This window comes from Cryptomeria japonica, chromosome 5, assembly GCF_030272615.1.
Source record: "Cryptomeria japonica chromosome 5, Sugi_1.0, whole genome shotgun sequence".
In the NCBI taxonomy this organism is placed as follows: Eukaryota; Viridiplantae; Streptophyta; class Pinopsida; order Cupressales; family Cupressaceae; genus Cryptomeria; species Cryptomeria japonica.
The window spans coordinates 664,911,936-664,936,090 of NC_081409.1; positions in this window are offsets into that span (position 1 = coordinate 664,911,936).

The window sequence follows — 24,155 nt, forward strand, 5'->3', positions numbered from 1 at the left end:
TTCAACACCAAGAAGATACCCTTAATAAACATACATGCATTCCAAGCTAGGAAGAAAGATCCTTGTACATGCCTCATTGCTATAAGAAAGGAAGAGATAGTTGTAAAAGAGATGTTATGGAAACATTAAACATAATTTAAATGAAGGAAACCAAAAGAATGCAGAGAGATAAAAAAACTCTATAGAGCAACTATTTTACATACCTCAAATACAAGATTGTAGGGCGGAACAATAAAAAAAGGCAAATCAAGGAAAGAATGAAAGATCCACACCAAATTATTATACAATGTAGTCCAATTGAAGGATTTTCATTCAACACAAGATAGTGAAGGGTTCATTATGATGATTTATTTGAAGGTTCATAAGTTAAAGGTAGTCACTAACATATAAAGAGTGAATAAATTGAAGAGCCCAATGAATTGCCAGCATAGCATGAGGATGTATGATGTCAACAATAGAAAAATGATATTATGATGGTGGTGAACCTACAAAAAGTTTTGATCATATTTTTATTGAGAATGAAAGCAACCACCTTGAGCTCATGAATGATAGGCATCATGTTGTAGAGTATCAACCCTTGTTGAACAAGGGTGTCACATTTTTGAGGCTCGATCAGTGCAAGGAGACATTTTGTGTATATGAAGTGGTTTCAATTAGCCATTTTGTGTCCAAGCAAGGAGAGAATTTGGATTCAGGACAATTCTATGCAAGAAAGGATATCAAGTTATAAAAGATAAAAATCAACAAAGGTAAAGTGGATCCTTAAAAAAGAGGAACAATTGAAAACTATTATTCTTGCTCCACAATGTAGAGACAAGAAGAACTAGGCTATTACGTTGCCTCCCAAGTATGATTGCACATAAAATCATAGTACCATGAATGACAATTTTTCCTAATAGGTAATTAAGCTACCAATGTCATATAGCAAGATAAAAACATAATAGGTTATAAATGTCATTTAGAAGGGATATGATGAGTGTATAACTCATCGTCACCTATTATTTAAATGTTACTAGAACTACAATAAGTTGTTGAATTTTAATCTCCAAATCATGACATTCATTACTGGAATAGTTGACGATGCTTGAAAAAAGGATTGTCCTAATTTTGTTTATGGTTTTTTCTTCAATTTTTCAAGGGGAGAGTAATAAAGTTGGCTTTAAGAAACTCATACAAAATTATCTCTTGTTGTGATAATAAAAGTTGTTGGAAAAGTCATAGATATATTAGACAATGGGGGAGGGGATGTCAACAAAGGAGGATGATAGAAACCTAAATTGGTGTATATCACTTAACAAACCACCCGATACTTAATCGAAGTGTCTATCATATGTAAGACAACCGATACTAATCGGTATGTATTAGTTAAGCCCGATAACAATCAATGTTCACAGTTAATATATTAACCGATATTAATCGAAGTGCATTGGTTAAGCTTGATAACAATCGGTGTTCGTAGTTAATATGTTAACCGATATTAATCGGAGTGCATTGGTTTTAATGTAAACCGATACCAATCGGTATTCTGTGCTATGAGATTTACAACAGATGATTATCGATAGTTAAGCATTGATTGAACTTTTCAAGTATGGTTGAATATATACAAATTTAAGAATGATCATTGATAAAATGAAGGAACAATAGCTTGAAGTCTTCATCATAGTTTATCGATAGGATAGATGATTGAATGAGAGACTTCATTTATCTCTCATTCAATCATTTATCTTACCGAGGCTATCATGCATTAACAGGATAAAGGGACCTTATATTAAATTAAGGAAGGCATGAGAATGATATATGTATTAGTGTAATTATTATACTTTTTGAATATTTATCCTTAGTTACATTCAGACCAAATTACAAGTTACATTCAATATAGGACCACAAGTTACATCACCCAATTAGGGCCAGACAAAATTACAAGTTACATTTATAGGGCCTGTCCTATTCGAGCTAGCTACTATTTCAACACATTCTAACACAGGTATCTATTTCTATGCAATAATTAGTAGTAGCTACATAGACTAGAATGGTACATAAGTTCTTTTCTAATAGTGCCCTTCATATGCAATTCTTTCAAGATTATTTAGTTGTATCTACCTTCTTAGGTTATGCAAATGGAGATTAGATTAGGTTATGTATCTACTTTCTTGCTCTGTAATTCTCATTGTGTTTAATAAATTTTTATCCCTTTGGTGGAAAAAAAGGAGGTTGATGATAAATATCTATGTTATCTATTAGTTGATTCCCATGCCAAAACTTATCACACAAGCTGAAATATGATAATCTTGGTTAAAAAATCTCATACAGAAGAATAATAAGTTATGTCTATTAGTTTCATTGCATGGTGTTATGTGACATTGGATAAGTTCGCTACTGTTAATCATGAAAGATGATGGAATAATCATGGATGGTGCTGAAATTGTTACGACAAACCCAATGGAGCCATGGTTTACTCACAAGGTTGATCAATATGAAATTTCAAGCAGCTTCTCGAGTTCCATAACAATTGCAGTTGTGGTCTACTTCATTCAAATGTACATGAAAACAAAAAGTGTTAAGATCGGAAAAAAACTCTCCCTGCATGTTCGCTTTGAGGCCGACCTGGATGATCGCTATTGGTAAATGCCAATGCCCACCACTTGGGGGTGGGGGGGCCAGGAATGTTGGGTTTGGACTCGACAATTACCCCCAACAATGCTTCGACAAGCAACTTATTCATGATATATTATGCTGCTTCCTCTGCCCAGAAAAAATTGGCCGTGGCTAGGGTTTGTCACTATATTGTTCCTTCCATGACCACGAAGTGGGGGGCCTTCAATCCTTGTTCGAGTTCCTTCCGCGGCCGAGTGAAAGATCGAACAAAAACCAATTCCTTCCATGACGCTTTGTTCTAGTTCCTACAGGAAAATTCCACCATAAAATCGAACAAAAACCAATTAACCGCTTGACCATGAGTGGTTCCCACCTAAACAACTATGACCAGGAACAAGCAATGAGTAGTGGCAGAGGCAACACTGGGGGATTCTAGCAAACAGAGGTGGAACTGTGGGCAGGAATACGCTGTTGAGGCGGCAATGAGAGAATGGGAAGAGGCCGCGGAAATCATTTGAAATGTCTTGGTCTTTTTTTTTTTTTTTTTTTTTAAGTAATGCCCGTTGTCGTCGGAATTTCGACGAACGCGGACACTTTTTGTAAAAAACACAAACGTCATTGCCGATTCCTTCTTTGCCGCAAACACATATTGAATGATCGTCGAAATTCCGACGAATGCGGGCAATGTTTCAAAAAAAATTCAAATTTGTTCACAATATACCTTCTCCGTCGGAAACTGCCGTCAGAATTTTAGGGCAAATGTATTAGTGTAATGTTTCCATCCGGGGAGGGATCAGACTTCTTAGTTCTCTCACTTTGCTTAACACTTTCTCTTTTTCCTTATGCAAGCCCTTTATTTTGTCAGAGAGATCCATTATTTGAGCTTCAAGGGAACTTGAAAAAACTGAATGAGGGGCAAATGAATGATCAATACCAACTAGTTTCCCTTCAAGATCTCTTATTTGCTTATCAATATCTACAGTAAACTTGGGGAAAAAGAGACATGATTTGAATATTTTGCCGCCTTCATGTAATGCATCTTCTACACTCTTCACGACAGTTCTTAGACTTATTATGTATCCCTCAACCGTCTTCAAAGTTTGCTGCAACCGCATCTCATTAAACCTTTTTTGAACTAATTCATCCACAACCTTTTCTAATGATTCAAAATGAGTCTCAACAGTAATTAGCATATTCTTTAGCTTTCTGGATGGTGAAGCACTGGAATCCTGTCTAAAATTAGGCAAAATCTTCTCCAAAACTTATGTGGCTAAAGAGATAACTTTTCTTTCCTCAAATTATGATTTCAACAAGTCCTCACTTGCCTTGATCTGTGCGAGGGAAGCAAGTTTAAGTCCTTGGAGAGGGGACAAGGTGATTAGATCTACCAGATCATGAGAGAAATCATCCTCAACATCTGCAATTTGCTTACCTTTGTCAGAAATAGTGACTACTATCATGGTTGTCAGAGCCTTGTCAGTTTTCTCTTCACCCTTTTCCTTCCCAACTTCTTCATTCTTACCCTTTTCACCCTCTTTGCCATCATCTTTATTCTTCCCTGCTTCACCTAACTCCTCAACTATCATCTCAACAATTACTTCTATCTCAGGAGGATCCTACATAGCTTCACCAGAGTTGTTGACTGCTTGATCATCAGTGGCATCAACTAGAGTTCCCTATTCAACCAGATCAATTTGTATAGTGTGTTGATCTTGAGAAACTTCTGTCGTATCCGAATCACCAGTGGAGAAGTGTCTTTGCTTGAATGTCCTTCCAATTGGGAGTCATCCTTCTCCGGAATAACCTGATACTTATTTTCTTTCAAAATTTGCCTCAAAATCTCTTCTATATCATTCACCACTTTGTCTACCCTCCTGAACATTATTTGGTTTACTCTATGCTTGCTCCAAAAGTTTTCCTTTGCAAGTCCCAAAATTCTTGGTATATCCTCTCTTGTTATCTCCAGACACAACTTTACTAAGATTAGTTCTTTTAGCCTTTCATCTTCTATACTAGCTGTATGTCTCCGAGCATCCAAGATATCATACAACTCTTTCGGAATAAAGGATGACAATTCAATCAATTCTTTACTAAAATGATTCATATAGTGTACAACTGCCTCTTCAATAGCTCACAAAACTTTCTCTGAAGAATGCTAATAATATACAGAAAGGTTTGTCAAATTACCTTCATTAACTATTGTATCAACAATCTTCTGTAATGGGGGTACAATAGTGAAGGAACCTTCAATCTTACTGGACTTGAGGGCTTCATCTATCTTAGATTTCTTCTTACCTGCCCTTGTCTTGTCGGATTGCTCTCCTTGTGACTTAGCTTTCTTGGCAGGAGGAGCATCACCAAAAGTAGGTTTCTGGACTACCCTTGCATAGGTGGCAATCTTCTTTACTTCCCTCACCTCTTCATCTGACTCTGTTTCCTCTTCTATTGCAACATATTGCCTTGAAGATTTCTCCTTCTTCCTCTTCTCAACTCCACTGGTAGATGCTGCTGGTTTAGGCTTGGTTAGAGGTACCGACTTCTACACATCGAAGGTAGGTGCAGATTTGTTGGGTTTGGCCTTAGACTACTTCGAAGGTGAAGATACCGGTTTAGGCTGTGGCTTCACCATATCCTCTTCCTTCAATATGTTTTGTGCTCTAGCCCTTTGCACAAATTCTCTTGTTATCCCCATTTGCTCTGCAATCGCTTCAACTTCTTTCTTTATTTTCCTTTTCCTTGTCTGCAGAGAATTTCTTGTGCAAGTCCATATCCTTCTCCTTAAATGTGCCAAATCTCTATTCTTTTTGGTCCACCGGTTGGCTCAACATGTGTTGAGCATATGCATCAAGTGTGTCAGCATCAACCTCATACCCCATGGGCATGATCCACACAGTTCTTGGCTCAACTGCCTCCATCAGATATTGATCCTTTTCCATCATAAAACAAATAGTTTTCTCATATTTCTATACTATGGTCTTAGGAATTCTCTCTCTGTCTTTCATAGTGGTTTGGAAGTTCTTGAAATAGCCCCATAAGGTAGATATTCTCATCACATTGTCACCTATACCCAACAATCCTTCCTTAATTTGTATAGCCATCGGTTTGTCATAACCCCATTGGACCTTTCCTATACCGGCGGTCTCATTCATGAAGTATAATGCTAAACAAACAATAAGGGATCCAAACTTGAACGTATGTTTCTTATCTTGCTTTATTTTCTTCAAGTTGCTCATCAATTCACTCAGGAGTACTGAACAAAGATCATACCTTTTATCCTCCTTGAGCATCTAATATGCACTGAATATGGCAGTACCAGATACTGATTTCTACCTACTGAATTGATATACCTTGTAGCCCACCACCATTGAGGCAAATCTCACATCATTCTCAACTATGTCGTTGATTGTCATCGACCGGTTGTCATATTTGGAACCGGTAACAACTACCATAGTGGTGTTCTATACTTTCCTTAGACTAGGGATCTCACCAGTTGCACTCAAGCATGTGACTGCTTGAATGACCTGCTTTGTAATCTTATGAGGTTTTTCCAACCATATGAACTCATCATGGACCCTACTCATAATGTATTGGGCCCATTCCACTTCATCAAATACAGGAAAATGGATAAACTGTGCGAAACCCTTGTCATGAAGAATCTTGTATTCCGGTTTCAGATTTCCCAGACTATCCGCCATATGCTTGTTATAGAGTGTAAGCATGTCTGCATTGCCAAGTTCTTCAATATCACACTAAATGTATGCCCTGATATCTTCATTATGAAGAACACCATATGGGACTGAAGAAAATGCTCCTTCCAGATCATCTTCAATAGATTTGAAAGGATGCTTTTTGAAAACTGGCCTTGCTCTATAAAAAATTTCAACTACCAAAGGTGTAGCAATACTAGATGCAGATGCCATTGATGAATTTAGGGTTTAAAAGATAGCTCGTGAAGGGATAAATACCTCTTGATTCACAACCGAGTGCAAGAAATCGCTAAATGATCATTTCAAGCTTGATTTTTGCTGCCAAATATCTTTCTCTCTGCTGCTCTTCTCTTTTCTCTCGTTCACATCGTGAAGAATAAAATTTTGAAATGCCCTTTTAACCTTTGAAAACCTAATTTTCAGTTGTAATAAATGCTCATTCTTAAAGCTTTCAGTTATCTTACTTTTCATGAAATCGGCTACCAGAGTTTCAAATCTCCATGAAATCTTCCGGATATTATCTGCATGCTTGATCTAGATCTTCTGAAACCTTCTGGAACTGGTTATAGATCTCTGAAGAGGGGGTTCTATTGATCTGCATGAAAAAATCCCCCTAAGGCCAAAAAGTGCTAGTTACCGGATGAGGTTCCATCATCGGATTCAGGTGTGGAGCCATTCTGCACATTTTGATCTTCTTTCTTAACCCACATCTTCTTATGCTGATCTCTGACTTCATCTACCGTTTCTTTGCCTTTCTCATCTGATTTGTTCTTGTTCATTGGACCATTGTTCCTACTTCTACAATATGTCCATGTTTGTTTCAAGTATGGCAGACAACATTTCTCTGCATTGGTCTAAAATTCATTTGATTTTGTCTCATCCTGCATTGGTTAGATATATGTCCAAACATCCCACAAGCATAACATCTCTTATTCTAGAAATTGTTTATCATCCGACGCATATTTGACTTGTGACCAAAGTTGTTATATTTGAAACATTGACCGGTAAAGGGAGGACCATTATTCATCACATTATTCATCATCCCATTATTCATCCTACTTTTGCATTGATTTTTCATATGACCGAATCTATTACAAGTAAAACATCTACCATTGAATTTATAGGCATTAGGTTGTCTTACCAGAGGTTTCTTGTTCTGCTAATGATTAGATTTTGCATTTCTCTATTTGGAACCAATGGATTCTCCTCTCATATCCAAGTCCTCTTATGTCGTTTCCATGTCTCTGACTATCCAACATCTCATCCAACGGGGCTGAACTAGCTTTGAACTTCTCTTTGTACTCATTAGCAGTAGCCAACTCATCTCTCAGAATTATGATCTATCTTTCAAGATCTTTTCCATCATTCTTTGATTGCATCAACTCAAGCTTCAACTGGTCATTCTCATAGGTTAGTCTGCTACATTCACCTGATCTTTCCTTCAATGTTTGAGTTAGGTTTTTTTCATTCTTCTTCTAGTCTTCAATCTCCTTTGTCAACTTCATCACAATGGATTGTATCTCATTCTTCAATACTACATTCTCTCTAGCAAGCTTTTCACATTCGTCTGTCTTATCTTGTAGAATTTGATTGTCAACACTTTGTTCTTCTTTCTCCTTCAGCTTGTCCATCAACTCCTTTTGTTTTTCCCAAGAAGTGTTCAATTGATCTTTTAGGGTCTTAATGAAGTCTTCAACTACATTCAAATTTCTTTTCAAGATACTCTTTTCCTTCATTGCTACATCAAGATCTTCAAGCACTAAGCTGTCTCTGCAAACTAGAGTCCATTGATTCAATCTTCCGGATCTTCCTCAAGTTGTTAGGCTTCCTCAGAGGAACTAGGCTCTGACACCAATTGTTGGAATCAATGAACATTGAGAGGGAAGGGTGAATTCGTGCTCTATAGTTATCAAATTTGTTAACCTGACTCTTTATCCACCGGATGCACAAGTAAGAAACTAAAATGCAGAAACACAAAGCAAATAAACACATAACCAGAACACCAATATTTTTTCATGGAAACCCGAAAAGGAAAAAACCACAGTGGGATTTGAACCCATAATATTATTATACTATGGCCAGTAGTAGAACAATATCACATGAGGGAAAGGCACATGTATTTAGGCACACTTCCTAGAGCTCACTGCTCAATTACAAAAGAGCTACAACTCGGAGGAAGGCTCACTGCCTTACTGCCTAATACAAAATGATTACAATGAGTAATGAACTGAAGAAAAACATCTAACTATGCCAAATGACAATTCCGGTTAGGCACAAAGTGATCCGTTGTTGTTAATCTGATAAACTGCTTTGTTCTACTCTGCTACTGATTACCAGATCAACAAAACTTAAGGTGCGCATGTGAAACTGCGCTCAATCGCTCCCAAAATCATCTTACCCATCATTATCCTCTCACAAAAACATTATCCAAGTCGATCTTATATATCCACACTAACAAAATTGATCTCCCACAAGTCAGCTTCTCAAAATATCAAAATATGAAACGTGTAGCTTCAAGTTGACTCAAATATTCACAAAACTATATTTTGGATCCAAAACATATGATCACATGCTTCCCATAAGTCGATCCAATTACCTCGAACTTACCAACAACCATCGAAATCACCTCAAATAATTCGGTCCACACGTTACACCACCAATAATAAAGATAACCTTGTTTTACTGCTCTACTGGATACCGGACCTTCTAACATGCTTAAGAAACAACACCGAAGGATGGGATTTCATAATAATCTACTTCTCATAATCAATCAACTTAACTCTGATCATCAAGACCAAGGAACACATCACCATAAATGAGAAATGCTCACCAAAACTGTACACTGAGTATCACCAACAGACTTATGCCAAAAATTACTCAAGACATCCGGATATCCCAAACTCCATATCGAATAATATCAATAGGTTGAGTTTCCATCAATGACAACTCCAAAGAAATCTCATATGCCAAACATCATCAATCTTCACCGGAGCATCACCAGAAAAGTGTCTTATGCCAACACCTACCTTTACTAGTAACTTTTAGAAAAAAAAAATTCTCATGTTTGGGAATTCATTTGGCTCATAGTTATTCATACCATCCTTAATTTGATGGGAAAAGTGAGATTGGTAATAAGTGTTTGGAAGGATATCTACATTGTTTCACTTTAGATAAGAAACAAAAATAGGTGTATTGGATGCCACTAACAAAATGGTGGCATAACATTGCCTTCAATAGCTCATAAAAATGTCTCCTTTTATGGCATTGTATGGATATCAACCTCCTTCCATCACATCATCATTGGGGGTTTCACCAAGAGTTCAAGTTACGGAAGGCCACATGATTCATCAACAACAAGTACTTTCAAGACTCAAGGTTAATTTGACCATGACACAAAATCAAATGAAGTAGAAAACACATCAACATTATATTTAAAGAAGTTTTACAGTGGGAAATTGGGTGTTCTTGAGATTGCAACCTTATTAGCAAATATCATTGAAGTAGCAAACAAAGAATAATAAGTTGTCACCAAAATATTATGGCCCATACCAGGTCATGGAAAAGATATGTAGTGTTGCCTACAAGCTTGAGTTGCCACCAACAACCAAGATACGTCCAATTTTTCATGTTTCTTGTTTGAAGAAAGTAATAAGGAACACCATGTCTACATAGACAATATTACCTAAGCTTGACAAAGAAGAAATTAAATCATATTGGAACTAGAGCTCATTCTCCAAACATGTACAAAGAATTTGAGGACTAGAACACTCAATGAATATCTCATTCAATGGAAGAATCTACCAGGTGAAGATGCCACATGAGAAGATGAAGAGTTCATTCAGATGAATCCACACTTGGTTAGCATTGAGGACAACAATTCTCTAAATATGGTGGCATGCCATACACTTAATTCTAAAGTATACGTATGGTTATGAGTAGTCAGCTTGTGGATGCCTTAACTCTGAATCAATTAATATTATCATTATTACATTATTATTTAGTTATTTAGGTTAGCCTTGGGCCTATATATTCATATTTAGCTCAATCTGGGTGATATCCTTGGCATAAGTAGGTTATATATAGGAGGTAGTGAGTCTTGTTTATCATGATATTGTGAAGTGTGTTCTTTTTAGAGATATTTGGAGGTTTTCCCCCTTGAAGTGGCTTGTTACTTAAAGCTATTATAAATAATTTGTGGCATATTTCATAATATATTCCTCATTTGTGCAAGTTATTTCATCACATATCTCTTTGGTGTTGAACATGTGTATCCTTGATATGGATCCTTATCTTCCTTAATATGTAAATGTAGAAACACGTTGACATCTTAAGGGGGGGACATGAAGCCTCCTCCTTTCTTGTTATGGCCATTAATGTACCACCAAAGTAGTGGTGTTGTGTTGCATAACACCCCCTGAGGCATGATTATTAATCTATCTCTAGCAACTTTTCATGACATATAACCTTTGCTTCGATCATATAGTATAGTGTGGCTTACTAGTTTAATCTCTTCAAGTGTTGATGATCTATGGATCACCTAACATAACACATACTGCTATTCAGTGGCATCTATATGAATCATCTTGATCATCTATCATAACACAAATTTATAGCTTGACCCTTTGATGAACAAGTTTTATGCTTTCTCAAACATTGATCACCTAGTATAGCATGACTTACTAGTTATGATCATTATTGTTTACGCTTCCTCAAGCATTGACCACCTAGTATAGTAGGACTTGCTAGTTGTCATCATTAATACTTATGCTTCCTCAAGCATTGGTCTTCTAACATAACACAACTTGTTAGCATGATCATTGTTGTTGACTCTTCTTTAGGTGTTGGTTACCTCATATAACAAGGTTTTTCTAGTGAAATTATTTGTTGCAACACAAAGATCACACAACATAACATACTTGTTGTCTAGTGGAATTTGTGCCTTCCATGGATCATCTAACATAACATTGTTGGCAAGTAGAATCCATGCACCCAACATAATACAACTTGCTACCTAGTGGAATTCATGCCATCTCCATGGACCCCTATCATAATACAACTTGCTAGTTGTTATACTATGGAACCTTTTTATCATCACAAATTGATGTATCTTCTTGTCTCTTTCTAGAAGTCCATTTGTACTTTTACAATAATATTTTGAGAATGATACTAGTGGTTGAGACAACCTTTACGTCGAGGTTTCTTCACCTAGTTGACTTGGAACCTTTTATTTTCTTTAGTACTAACATTGTTTTTGTGATCATGCTTTTTGTATGGATTGATAGCATCTTAAACTTAGGGGCTTGTGCATCCCTCAACTTATTGTCATCCTAATATGTATTGTTATCAGTTGCTCTATCTCTTCATTTCTACTTTACTGTGAGCATGAGCATAAGTTCATAGTCCCACTAAAGTGGGGGGAGGGTTAAATGTAGTGTAGTAAATTTTATCCCTTTACAATTCTACACTCTATTTGAGTCCCTACTTCAATGTGCTCTTTCGTAGATCAATTCAAGCCTACTTGGGCACTATCCTACCCTATAATTTAATTATGATTTCCCACATATCATATGTTGTAGCTTTCTACTCAATGCATGCTGAGATGTGGAATGCTTGCTTAATCATAATTTGGGAACTAATGAAATGTTAGAATGTCTTAGACCTTATGAATGATGAAATATTTCTTTATATAGGGTTTAAAAAGTATTTTTTTATTTTCGTCTAGCATAAAATGGTCAAGTACAAAAATTGAGACCATAATTCAAATTGTGAAAGCAAACACTAGCAATGGTTGCAATTTTAGGGAATTTTGACAAGACAAGTGTGTTGGGTGCCTTTATCCTACCAAAATAGGGCCTTTGAAAGGGAGTCACAAGTTCACATGTTGTGATTTTATATTAGGTCCTAATTTGAGTTGTATGCGGGAAAAGCGGGTTGATGAAACTCAAAATGTGAAAATGTTGTTCAAAGGGCTTATCCACACACCCACAAGACTTCTTGGTGCAAGTTAGGGAGTCATGAGGAATGATTCAACTTCTCAAGGTAGGTTCCATGGTTCTCTATCTCACAAGGTCCCTCAAGCCAATGCCTTTGCTCTCAGATCACTGAGCAAAGTGACTTAGAGATGCTTTAGATTGATTTTAACATGAATGCATCCTATTTATGCATGACTCTACAAATGAGCTAAACTATATTATAAGATGACAAGGTTAGTAGAAATATTATCCTAACATGATATACTAGTTATATGATTTAAGCTAGTGATAATAGAAATACTCTAAAATGCTTATTAGATTAATTCCTATTACAAAAAGAGGCTAGATGTATTGAGAAAATTGAGCATAAATGAGATACTAAAAGCTTGGATCCTCTACAATGGAGGAATGAGAGCTCTATTTATATAAGAAATAGGGCAATGGATGGTCAGGATTGGAGGAGTTAATTAAGGGTCGGGATTGAAATTTATCAATCCATGTTTACAATTTCCACCAATGAAATGGTGACAATTATCAACATAACGCTGCTTGAGAGGAGAGGTAAGAAACATTAAATGCTTGAGAAGACCTCATGGTTACCTTAGAAGGTAAGGGTTAAGGTTAGGTTAGGGTTATCCAATGGATAAAGCTTTTACCCAAGGGGTAAACTCTTGTGCAAAGGTTAGAGGGATAACCATGGTCAAAGCAATGAATGCTTGATGAGACCCCTGGGTTAGAAGACGGTTAAGTTAGGAAAAAGTCTTTAACCATGCGACTAAGGGTTAGTTAACCATTGATGGTTTGAAGACTTTGGGGACAAATTTGTAAGAGTCCTTCCAAATTTGGGGGTATTCAACAAGTTAGCTTGTGGAAAGCATAAAGGCTTTAATGGCTTTTGAAGACTTTACTCCAAATTTGAGAAGTGACCTCCTCAAATTTAGGGAAAGGGGATAATTGATGGGTTTAGGTTAATTGATTAGGATTAGATGGATTCTACAAGAATTTAGGAAGAGGGTTAGGATGCAAGTGGGAGATGTAGGAAAATGCAAGTGGGTGAAGAAAATAGAATTTAATTGAAATAAAATTTATTTATTTCAATTGTGGTTGCAAGTTGGGGATTTAAATAAATTAGATTTATTTAATTGGGGTAAACTATTTAATTAAATGTAAATCTAATTAAAAAGTAGAGAGAAAAGATTTAATTGAATAAAATGATTTATTCAATTAAATGATAAAAAGGGCTTAAGTGAATTTAAATAAATAAATTGAATAATTTATTTAATTAAATAGAAGAATGTGGATGATTTAATTAAATTAGATTTAACTAAATAGAGGAATGAGAATAAAATGAACATTAAATATTCATTTAGGAATATGGTCATTTTTATACGTCTACATTTTGCCCCTCTTTGAAGTGACGTGTGTGCACATGTTGATTCGAAGAAAATGATGTGTCGTCATGATTTGGTTATGATCAGTGTGATGTCATGTCGAGATGTTCATGTCATGCCCCAGATTTGATAAACGATGCCCTAAATTTGATAAATGATGTTGATAATGCCCCCTCGGGAGATGAATCAAAAACTTGAAAATTTGATTTGAGTTGATAATTTTGATTGTATTGTAAATTTTTGTCTATGTTGAATGCAATAGGTTGATTCATCTCCCGATAATGATGTTTGCAAGGGTTAGAAATGAGACCACGAGCAATTTATGTGCTCGTCCACGCAACCCTAATTTTCATTTACCCTATAAAAAGGTAAAAAGTGATTTATTTTGCCTCATTTGTGTTTGTTGACTTTGGAGAAAGTGACACTTGGAGAAAAATTCAAAATGTCGATTCCTTTTGCTTCCCATCAATTCAAGCACATTCGGAGGTATCGAAGGCCCGCCATGTATGGACGACCGGTAAGTCATCATTTTTTACCCCTTTTTTAATTTTTGTTTTGTCATTTTTAGGCATGTTTTTGAATTTTTCCACGCGGATTTAATGGTTTAGCGTGTCGGGTAAAAACCGTAGCGCATACGATAAGTTGCATAGTGCGTAGTGTTTAAAGAAGTAGGGTAGCGTCCAGGTAGATTAGGATTGTGCAGCGGTGGGTTAGGGCAGCACATAGAAATAGGTTAGCACATCGGGGGCACAGGGAAGCGCATAGGGGAAAAAGGGTAGCGCGTAGGAAAGACCTAGCATATAGGGTTAGCAGGGGCTCGCATGGGTAGTGTAGGATAGCACGTAGGTATGAACTAGCGCGTAGGTTTAGGCTTGTAGCGCAGGGCCCAAGTAGGATAGTGCATAGCCTAGAAGTGGCGCATAGGGTAGTTTAGGTGGCGCATTGATAGGACAGGGTAGCGCATAGGTGCAGGCTAGCGAGTAGGGTTAATGGTGTAGCGCATTGATAGGACAGGATAGCACATAACCAATAGTTTAGCGCATAGAATAAGATTTTTTTTAGCGCGTGAGCGAAAAAATTAGGGTAAAGTAGGATTTTGGATGAAGAAAAATTGGTAGGTTTTTGCCAGTTTTGTCGGGATGGGTGTGATAGTTAGTCTGCGTGTCTGCTATCATTGTTTTGATAAGTTGTCCAATATGAGTTCCGATATGGTTTTTGGATAGATCACTTGATTTGATTTGCAATGTTTCAAGTTGATGTTGATCTGATGTTGATTCAATATGATGTGGATTTTGATATGGATGTTTGATATGGATGTGTGATATGAACTTGATTTGATATGCATTGTTTCAAGTTGATATAAATGTGGAACTTGAGTTGTTTTACAAGTTGATATGATTGTGGAACTTGAATTGTGTTACAAGTTGATGTGATTGTGAAATTTGAGTTGTGTTACAAGTTGATATGAATGTGAAACTTGAGTTGTGTTACAAGTTGATGTGATTGTGGAACTTGAGTTGTTTTACAAGTTGATATGGAAATGGATTTGATATGATGTGGAACTTGGTTAGATTTTCAATGTTTCAAGTTGATATGAATTTGATTTTGATATGAATTGATTTGATGAGGAAACTGATATTGGACGTGTTTTGTTTGTGATAGGAGTGCATTGGGGTTGTTTAGTCGCAAGAGTGATTTTTGAGACCATGGTCGTTGATACCACGGTTGACACAGGCAGACATGGATATCATTGAAGGTGTGGCCTATCCTCTTTGTTAGAGATGCCCCTGTATATCATTAACCGGGGTTTATTGACAGCGTTGGCCGAGAGGTGGCATAGTGACACCAACACCTTCCATTTGGCGACAGGTGAGATCACAGTGACACCTGAGGATTGCTACCGGATTCTGCGGATTCCTGTGGTAGGTGCACTTTTACCTTATGAGCAGACAGAGGAGGGCGGGACAGAGGCACTTCACTGGATTCTACAGGATGATACGGTTTGCAGATACGAGATCCCCTGGCAGGAATTCATTGATTTGGATTACGCTCCTCTACCATCAGTGCTAGCAGGATTCATATGTGGTTTCTTATGTCCCGACCGTAGGTTGAAGGGACTGGCAGTAGGATGGGGGTTGGTCCTGGAGGACATGGTGACACAGGGTCATTGATTTGCATGGGGGTCAGCTATGCTGGCCCACTTATACAGTCTATCCGCTGGAGTGACACTGCTATAGGTATGGGCGTGGGAGCATATTCCTGCAGCCAGGCCACTTGCGGACAGAGATAGGCCTACTGGGTGTGCTTATGCATACGGATATTGAGGGATAGTTGTCCAACGTAAGCTGAGCAAACTGGAGCATTGGAGGAGAGTACTAGATGATATTGATACGGTCGTCTGGAGACCGTACATGGAGTGTGAGGTATGGGCAGAGGATGGGATGGAGATGCCCTATGTCTACATGTCCCGATTTTTGATAGGGCGGATGCCCTTTGTGATTGAGAGATTCATGCAGTGATTGAGAGATTCATGCACAGCCGAGTGTTGCGACAGTATGGATGACAACAGGGGGTTCCACAAGGAGCATGTTTGTATGCTCGACGGAGATGACATGTACTTGAGTGGGGACCCACTATTGATAGTGCGATGGCGGTCGAGGAGTTCTTTCACCTAGCCGACCAGATATGGGACTATGCCTATGGAGTAGTGGATGTAGGGATGACGGAGGAGTTCACCACACTGTTTGCGGCATATGCAGTGGCTCGGATATCAGATCTAGCGGAGATGATTCCCGCTTTTGACGATGAGGATGAGCAGCCTGAGAGGCTAGGGAGACGGGGAGAGGATGGAGAGGAGATGGATGAGGGAGGTGGGGATGGTGGAGGTGATTATGGTGGAGATGGTAGAGGAGGTGGCCGAGGTCGACGAGGGGATAGAGGGAGAGGAGATCGGGGGAGAGGAGACAAAGGTGGAGATGGTGGTGATAGAGGGATTCGGGTGGAGAGAGTAGTTCGGCGAGCTGTGGTGGATAGAGGGAGAGGAGGCTTGGCTATTGGAGCTAGGGGTGAGGAGAGGGTAGGAGGTGATAGCGGCGGTGGGAGGGACTGATAAGTTTAGACGACCGACCCAAAGGAGGAGGTCTGATGTGTTACCCTCATCAGCATCGAGGACAGGGGGAGGGATAGGGGGTACCACTTCATAGGTACCCATCCAGATGCAAATTCCGACGCACCAGGAGGATGCACAGATTAGATCGCTGCAGTTATCAGTGCAACACTTGCAGACACAATTACTGGTGCATCAATGATAGATTACACAGCTGACCACTAAGCGAGATACAATTTTGGAGCGGTTGGGTCGAGTTGAGGCTCGAGTAGAGACTTTGGAGAGAGCGGCGATGGGTGGTTCAATGAGAGACACCCTGAGAGAGGTGGCCTTGAGAGACAAGGAGGCGGAGTACTACCGGAGGCATTACGAGGATGCGGTGCCCAGGGAGCGCCGAGTTTCGAGTTTTACAGCTTCGAGATCCAGCCGATCCAGGGAGACTGGGTCGAGGACAGAGAACAGAGGCATGACAGAGCCTACTAGACAAGATCCACATGGAGATCTAGGTGTTGGGACATCGGCTGCGAGACCATCACCCTCAGGAGATAGTCATACCTGAGAGACGTTGTCTCCATTGTATTTTGATCATTTTGTTGTATTGGCACAGACATGACATATTTTGTACATTGATCATTTTTGAGATATATATGACACCATTTTCCTTGATGCTTATGTGATGTGTTATGGATGATGCTTTCTATATGATTTTGATGTTTCTATGATGATGATGCAATGCTTAGATGTATGTGATTTGATATGTGATGAATATGATGTGTTAATGCATGATGTTATGAGATGTATCTTGAAAATGAGATGTATGATATGATATGCTGTGAGATGTATCTTGAAAATGAGATGTATGATGTGATATGTTGTGAGACATATCTAAAAAATGAGATGTATGATGTGATATCCAACTAATTGTAAAATGATATGCAACTAATTTGAGCATCCTCATTCTTTCATTTGTCATCTTTGTATAGTCACATGTTTTTGCTTTCTTTGTAGGTATCATCATTGAGCATTGATTTGGTGGGATATGTTAAAAATTTATACAAGCATAATGGTATAATTGAACCATAATGACCTGAGAAAATTTACATGATTTTTGATTTTGCAAGATAGCACAAACGTCAAGGTATAATTGAACCAGGACGACCTGAGTGCGGATTGCGTATAAACAGACAAGATTAAACCATTTGTATGCGCAAAGTGGAATCATGTCTTCAGTGATATGCTTTGAATCACGTCTCAAGACAAGTATTTGCACAGTACAAGTGATCGCCTCACAAACAAAAAACTAAAAAAATATTGGAGTCCCCATGATTTTCTCGAGCTTTCGGCTTTGTTGAGAAAATGTAGAGGATCCAATAGTTCAAAAAGTTCAAGGGCAAAAATAGTTAAAACTTTATGCAAGATGCAAACATTTGATACTTTAGAAAATCATCCATCATGTTTTGTGAATCCTTTTAAGTGATCAATGTTTGTTTTTGTGATTGTTGATTTGTTTGCTGGATATGATGTTCTGAGTCTGCTGCAAGTTTTGATGTTCTGAGTTTGCTGCAAGGTTTGATGTTCTGAGGTTGCTGCAAGTTTTGATGTTTTCAGGTTGCTCCAAGTTTTGATGTTCTTAGGCTGCTGCAAGTTTTGATCAATGCTGCCCCTAGCTGAGTGTTCCTCTTAATGTGGATATGTACAGTGATTACCAAGCCATGGTGGGATATGGTGAAATGATATTTGGATAAACCAGGATAGTGACTACGCTAAGTATGTCCTGGATAATGCGATAAAATAACGGGCAATGGCTGATAGTGCTTGATTGTGGATATAATGGCTTGTTAGTAAAGATAGATAGAGGAGTTGTCCCTTCATAGTAGCGCCTATTGCCAGGTTTTCACCAGTTGCTTTCATTGTAACTTTTTATTTGCTTTTTCTTGATTTTTGATATTTTTTTTGATTTTTTGATATTTCTATGCATTAGACTACTCAAGTGTAGTATTTCTTTAGATGGATGCTGTTAGTTGGTTCGGCGAGCACATCTCCTTCTGAAGTTGTTAGCTGATAAGAACCTGATCCATAGGCTGATATGATGACATAGGGACCTAACCAATTAGGTTCAAATTTCCCTTTCTTTTCCTGATCTTGTTGATTTCTAGGATTTTCCTTGAGTACTAGATCACCAATTTTAAATATTCTGGGAATGACCTTGTGGTTGTAGCTTCTGCACATGCGTTGCTGATATGCTTTGAGGTGAGTGTAGGCATATTGGCGTCTTTCATCTAGAAGTTCTAGCTCTTGCAATCGGTTGACTCGATACTCTTCATCTGGAATGAGGCCTTTCAAAGAGACTCTGAGAGATGGAATTTCTACCTCCAGGGGTAAAATCGCTTCTGATCCATATACCAATGAATATGGCATAGCTCCCATAGGTGTGCGGATGCCAGTTCTGTATGCCCAAAGTGCTAGATTGAGATGTATGTGCCAACCTTTGCCTGCATCATTCACTGTTTTCTTTAGGATTATCAATATTGTTTTGTTGGATGCTTCGACCTGAACATTCCCCTGTGGGTATTAAGGTGTAGAGAAACAATGTTGGATTTTGATTTTTTCACATTGTTCTCGCACATCTTGGTTGTTGAAAGGCCGTCCATTATCTGTGATGATGGAACTTGGAATGCCATATCTACAGATTAGATAATTAAGGATAAAAGAGACAATTTGTTTCCCAGTCATTGTGGTCATGGGGACTGCTTCAATCCATTTGGTGAAATATTCTGTTGCAGTTATAATGAACTTGTGTCCATTTGAAGATGAAAGATGTATTTTGCTGACTAAGTCCAGTCCCCACTGGCAAAAGGGCCAAGATGTTGTGAATGGTTGCAGTTCCTGTGCTGGTGCATGTATAAGATTGCCATGGATTTGGCATTTAGGACACTTCTTTGCAAAATGGTAAGAATCTTTTTCCATTGTCGACCAGTAATATCCCATTCTTAGAAGTTTTTTAGCCAGAGTAGGACCACTTGAACGTGTGCCATAGATACCTTCGTGAAGCTCTTGCAAAGTAGAGTCAGGTTCATTCCGATTGAGGCAATGAAGAAGAGTACCATCTAGACCTCGACAGTACAAAGTATCAGTAGTGAGAGTGCAACAAGCGACTTGCCGGATAAAGTTACATTTTTGGTTTCGAGATAGGTCAATGGGTAGGATATTGTTTTTAAGATAGTCGTATATTGGTCCGTATAACAGAGAGTTAGAACCGGTCAAGGCATAGATAACATGGGATTCAGAATGGTCATAGGCCGGGGAGAACAGTTGCTCTACCAGAAACTCGTAACGACTCTATTGCTTTGGAATTTGTAGTAGTGAAGAGATAGTAGCCATTGCATCAGCTGCTCTGTTGTCCAACCTTGATATTTGCTCGAAGGTGATGTGTACAAAATATTGTTTGAAATCATCCACCATTCGTTTGTATGGTAGCAATTTGTCATCCTTCATCTGATAGTCATTGTTGATCTGATTGATGACTAGTTGTGAATCTCCGTAGACTTCTAATTCTGTGATTCTCCATTCCACGACCATTTTGATCCCTGTAACCAGTGCTTCATATTCAACAATGTTATTTGTGCATGGAAACACGAGTCTATATGATCTTGGTATGGTGTGCCCGTTAGGAGTGATGAATAGAATGCCAACACCTGAGCCATGTCGAGTGTAGGAACCATCAAAGTAGAGGGTCCATTGCTTGGTGTTTATAGTAAGAACATCCCTATCTGGAAATTCAATCTCCATTGGTTGTTTGTCTGGTAATGGTGCATTTGCCAACTGATCTGTAATTGCTTGTCCCTTGATAGCTCATCGCTCTGTGTAGTGGATATCAAATTCACTGAGAATCATGACCCATTTAGCCAATCTGCCTGTAAGAGCTGCTTTGTTGAGCAAATATTTGAGAGGATCAATTTTTGCTACTAGCTTAATTGTGTGAGCTAGCATGTAATGCCAGAACTTTTGAGAAGCAAATACCACTGTTAGACAAGCCTTCTCAATGAATGTATAGTTGAGTTCATATCTGTTTAATGTCCTGCTGATGTAATAGATAGCTCGTTCCTTGCCTTGTTGATCTTCTTGTGCTAATAATGCTCCCAGTGATATATATGTTGTTGAAATGTAGAGAATGAGTGGCTTCCTTGCTATTGGCGGTACTAGAACTGGTGGGTTCATTAGATATTGCTTGATTTGATAGAATGATTATGCACATTTGGCTTCCCATCTGAATGGTACATTTTTATGTAGCAAATGATTGAATGGTAGACTTTTATCTGCTAGTTGAGTGATGAATCTTCTGATTGACTGGAGCCGTCCATGTAGAGATCTGAGTTGGCTAATGTTCTTTGGTGGTGGCATCTACATTATGGCTTGTACCTTTGCTGGATCCACTTCAATGCCCTTTGCTGAAACTATGTAGCCTAATAATTTGCCTGATGTTACCCCAAAGACACACTTCTTAGGGTTGAGCCTAACTTGGAATTTCTCCAATCTGTCAAAAATATTATCTAAGATGCTTAGATGTTCTGTCCAGGTAAATGATTTAGCTAGTAAATCATCCACATAGTCCTCCCTGAAGGTATGCATCATGTCATGAAAGATTGTTGTTATTGCTTGTTGATAAGTTGCACCAGCATTCTTTAAGCCAAATGGCATGACATTCCAACAATACGTTCCCCAAGGACACGTGAACGTTGTTCTATCTTGATCCTCTGGGGCTATCTTGATTTGATTATAGCCCGAAAAACCATCCATTAGTGATAGCATTGCATGGCCTGCTGTGAGGTCTACAATTATGTTGATACTGGGCAAAGGAAAGTCATCCTTTGGACAGGCTTTGTTGACATCTCTAAAATCAGTGCAAATCCTGATGCTGCCATCTGGTTTAGATACTAGTATGATGTTGGAAATGTATGCGGGAAAAGCAGGTCGATGAAACTCAAAACGTGAAAATGTTGTTCAAAGGGCTTATCCACACACCCACAAGACTTCTTGGTGCAAGTTATGGAGTCATGAGGAATGACTCAACTTCCCAAGGTACGTTCCATGGTTCTCTATCTCACAAGGTCCCTCAAGCCAATACCTTTGCTCTCAGATCACTGAGCAAAGTGACTTAGGGATGACGAATGCAAGAACGAAGGATGCTTTAGATTGATTTTAACATGAATGCATCCTATTTATGCATGATTCTACAAATGAGCTAAACTAGATTATAAGATGACAAGATTAGTAGCAATACTATCCTAACATGATATACTAGTTATATGATTTAAGCTAATGATAATAGAAATACTTTAAAATGCTTATTAGATTAATTCCTATTACAAAGAGAGGCTAGATGTATTGATAAAATTGAGCATAAATGAGATACTAAAAGCTTGGATCCTCTAAAATGGAGGAATGAGAGCTCTATTTATAGAAGAAATAGGGCAATGGATGGTCAGGATTGGAGGAGTTAATCAAGGGTCAGGATTGAAAGTTATCAATCCATGTTTACAATTTCCACCAATGAAATGGTGACAATTGTCAACATAAGGCTGCTTGAGAGGAGAGGTAAGAAGCATTAAATGCTTGAGAAGACTTCATGGTTACCTTAGAAGGTAAGGGTTAAGGTTAGGTTACAGTTATCCAGTGGATAAAGCTTTTATCCGAGGGGTAAACTCTTGTGCAAAGGTTAAAGGGATAACCATGGTCAAAGCAATGAATGCTTGATGAGACCCCTGGGTTAGAAGAGGGTTAAGTTAGGCAAAAAGTCTCTAACCATGCCACTAAGGGTTAGTTAACCATTAATGGTTTGAAGACTTTGGGGACAAATTTGTAAGAGTCCTTCCAAATAGGGGGGTATTCAACAAGTTATCTTGTTGAAGGCATAAAGACTTTAATGCCTTTTGAAAACTTTACTCCAAATTTGAGAAGTGACCTCCTCAAATTTAGGGAAAGGGGATAATTGACGGATTTAAGTTAATTGATTATGATTAGATGAATTCTAGAAGAATTTAGGAAGAGGGTTAGGATGCAAGTGGGAGATGTAGGAAAATGCAAGTGGGTGAGGAAAATAGAATTTAATTGAAATACAATTAATTTATTTCAATTGTGGTTGCAAGTTGAGGATTTAAATAAATTAGATTTATTTAATTGGGGTAAACTATTTAATTAAATGTAAATTTAATTAAAAAATAGAGAGAAATGATTTGATTAAATAAATTGATTTATTCAATTAAATGATAAAAAGGGCTTAAGTGAATTTAAATAAATAAATTGAATAATTTATTTAATTAAAAAGAATATGGATGATTTAATTAAATTAGATTTAACTAAATAGAGAAATGAGAATAAAATGAACATTAAATATTCATTTAAGAATATGGTCATTTTTATGCCTCTACATGAATATTTGATGATAGTTAAATTGTAGGATTGATAATTAAACTATAGGATAGTATAGGGCCCAAATAAGCTTGAATTCATCTAGGAAAGAGCACACTAAAGTATGGACCCAAATATATTGTAAAATTGTAAAAGGATACAATTTACTTCACTGCATAAATATATAATTATTTATCAATAGTTTTTTAAACAAAAAAACTCATAAACTTGAAATAACATATTTTACTATTTTTATTAATTTTTTATCTTGATTTTAAAAAATCTCACCAATCTAGACATCATTCTCTACATAAAAAAATAATAATAATTTTATAATATAATTAGCCGATAGACTTTTGTTCTAAGTGGACTTACTAGACTACTTTTTCAGAAAAAGTTGTCTCACGCTTGAGAGAAAAAAAGTAAAAAATTAAAGATCCGTGAGCAAATAAAATGCCTTAAAAAACGCTACGTAAACTGTGAAAGATCTTTAAAGGATTTGGGATTCGTGTACCGAAGAGTCATGGGAGAGGGTAACAGTGGGATCGCGGAAGCTGTGAAGGAGATTTGTGACAAATGGATGATCACGATGGGGACGAATCTTGCGCCAAAGATTTAGCGGAATAGAAGATACCACTGCCTCCACTAAAGAAGGTATTGCTCGCAATATTTATCAAATCCGTATTATGAAAGACTTCACCCTCACAAATGTTTAAAACGGAAGCGGGAAGACTGAAGGCTTTTGATAGGGTTTTGGATGGGTAGGAAATTTTCTGTAGAGACATCTTTGAAGAAATATTTCTTTAACAAATATATTCTATATGGTTAACGAATAACATAATAATTAAAAGAATAGAGATAATATATTAATAATTAATTATATATTTAAAAAAGTTAATAATAAATTCTATGTTTTCTGAAATTTGGTTTTTTATTTATTTTAATAATTACTATATCATACTTATAGCTTATTATA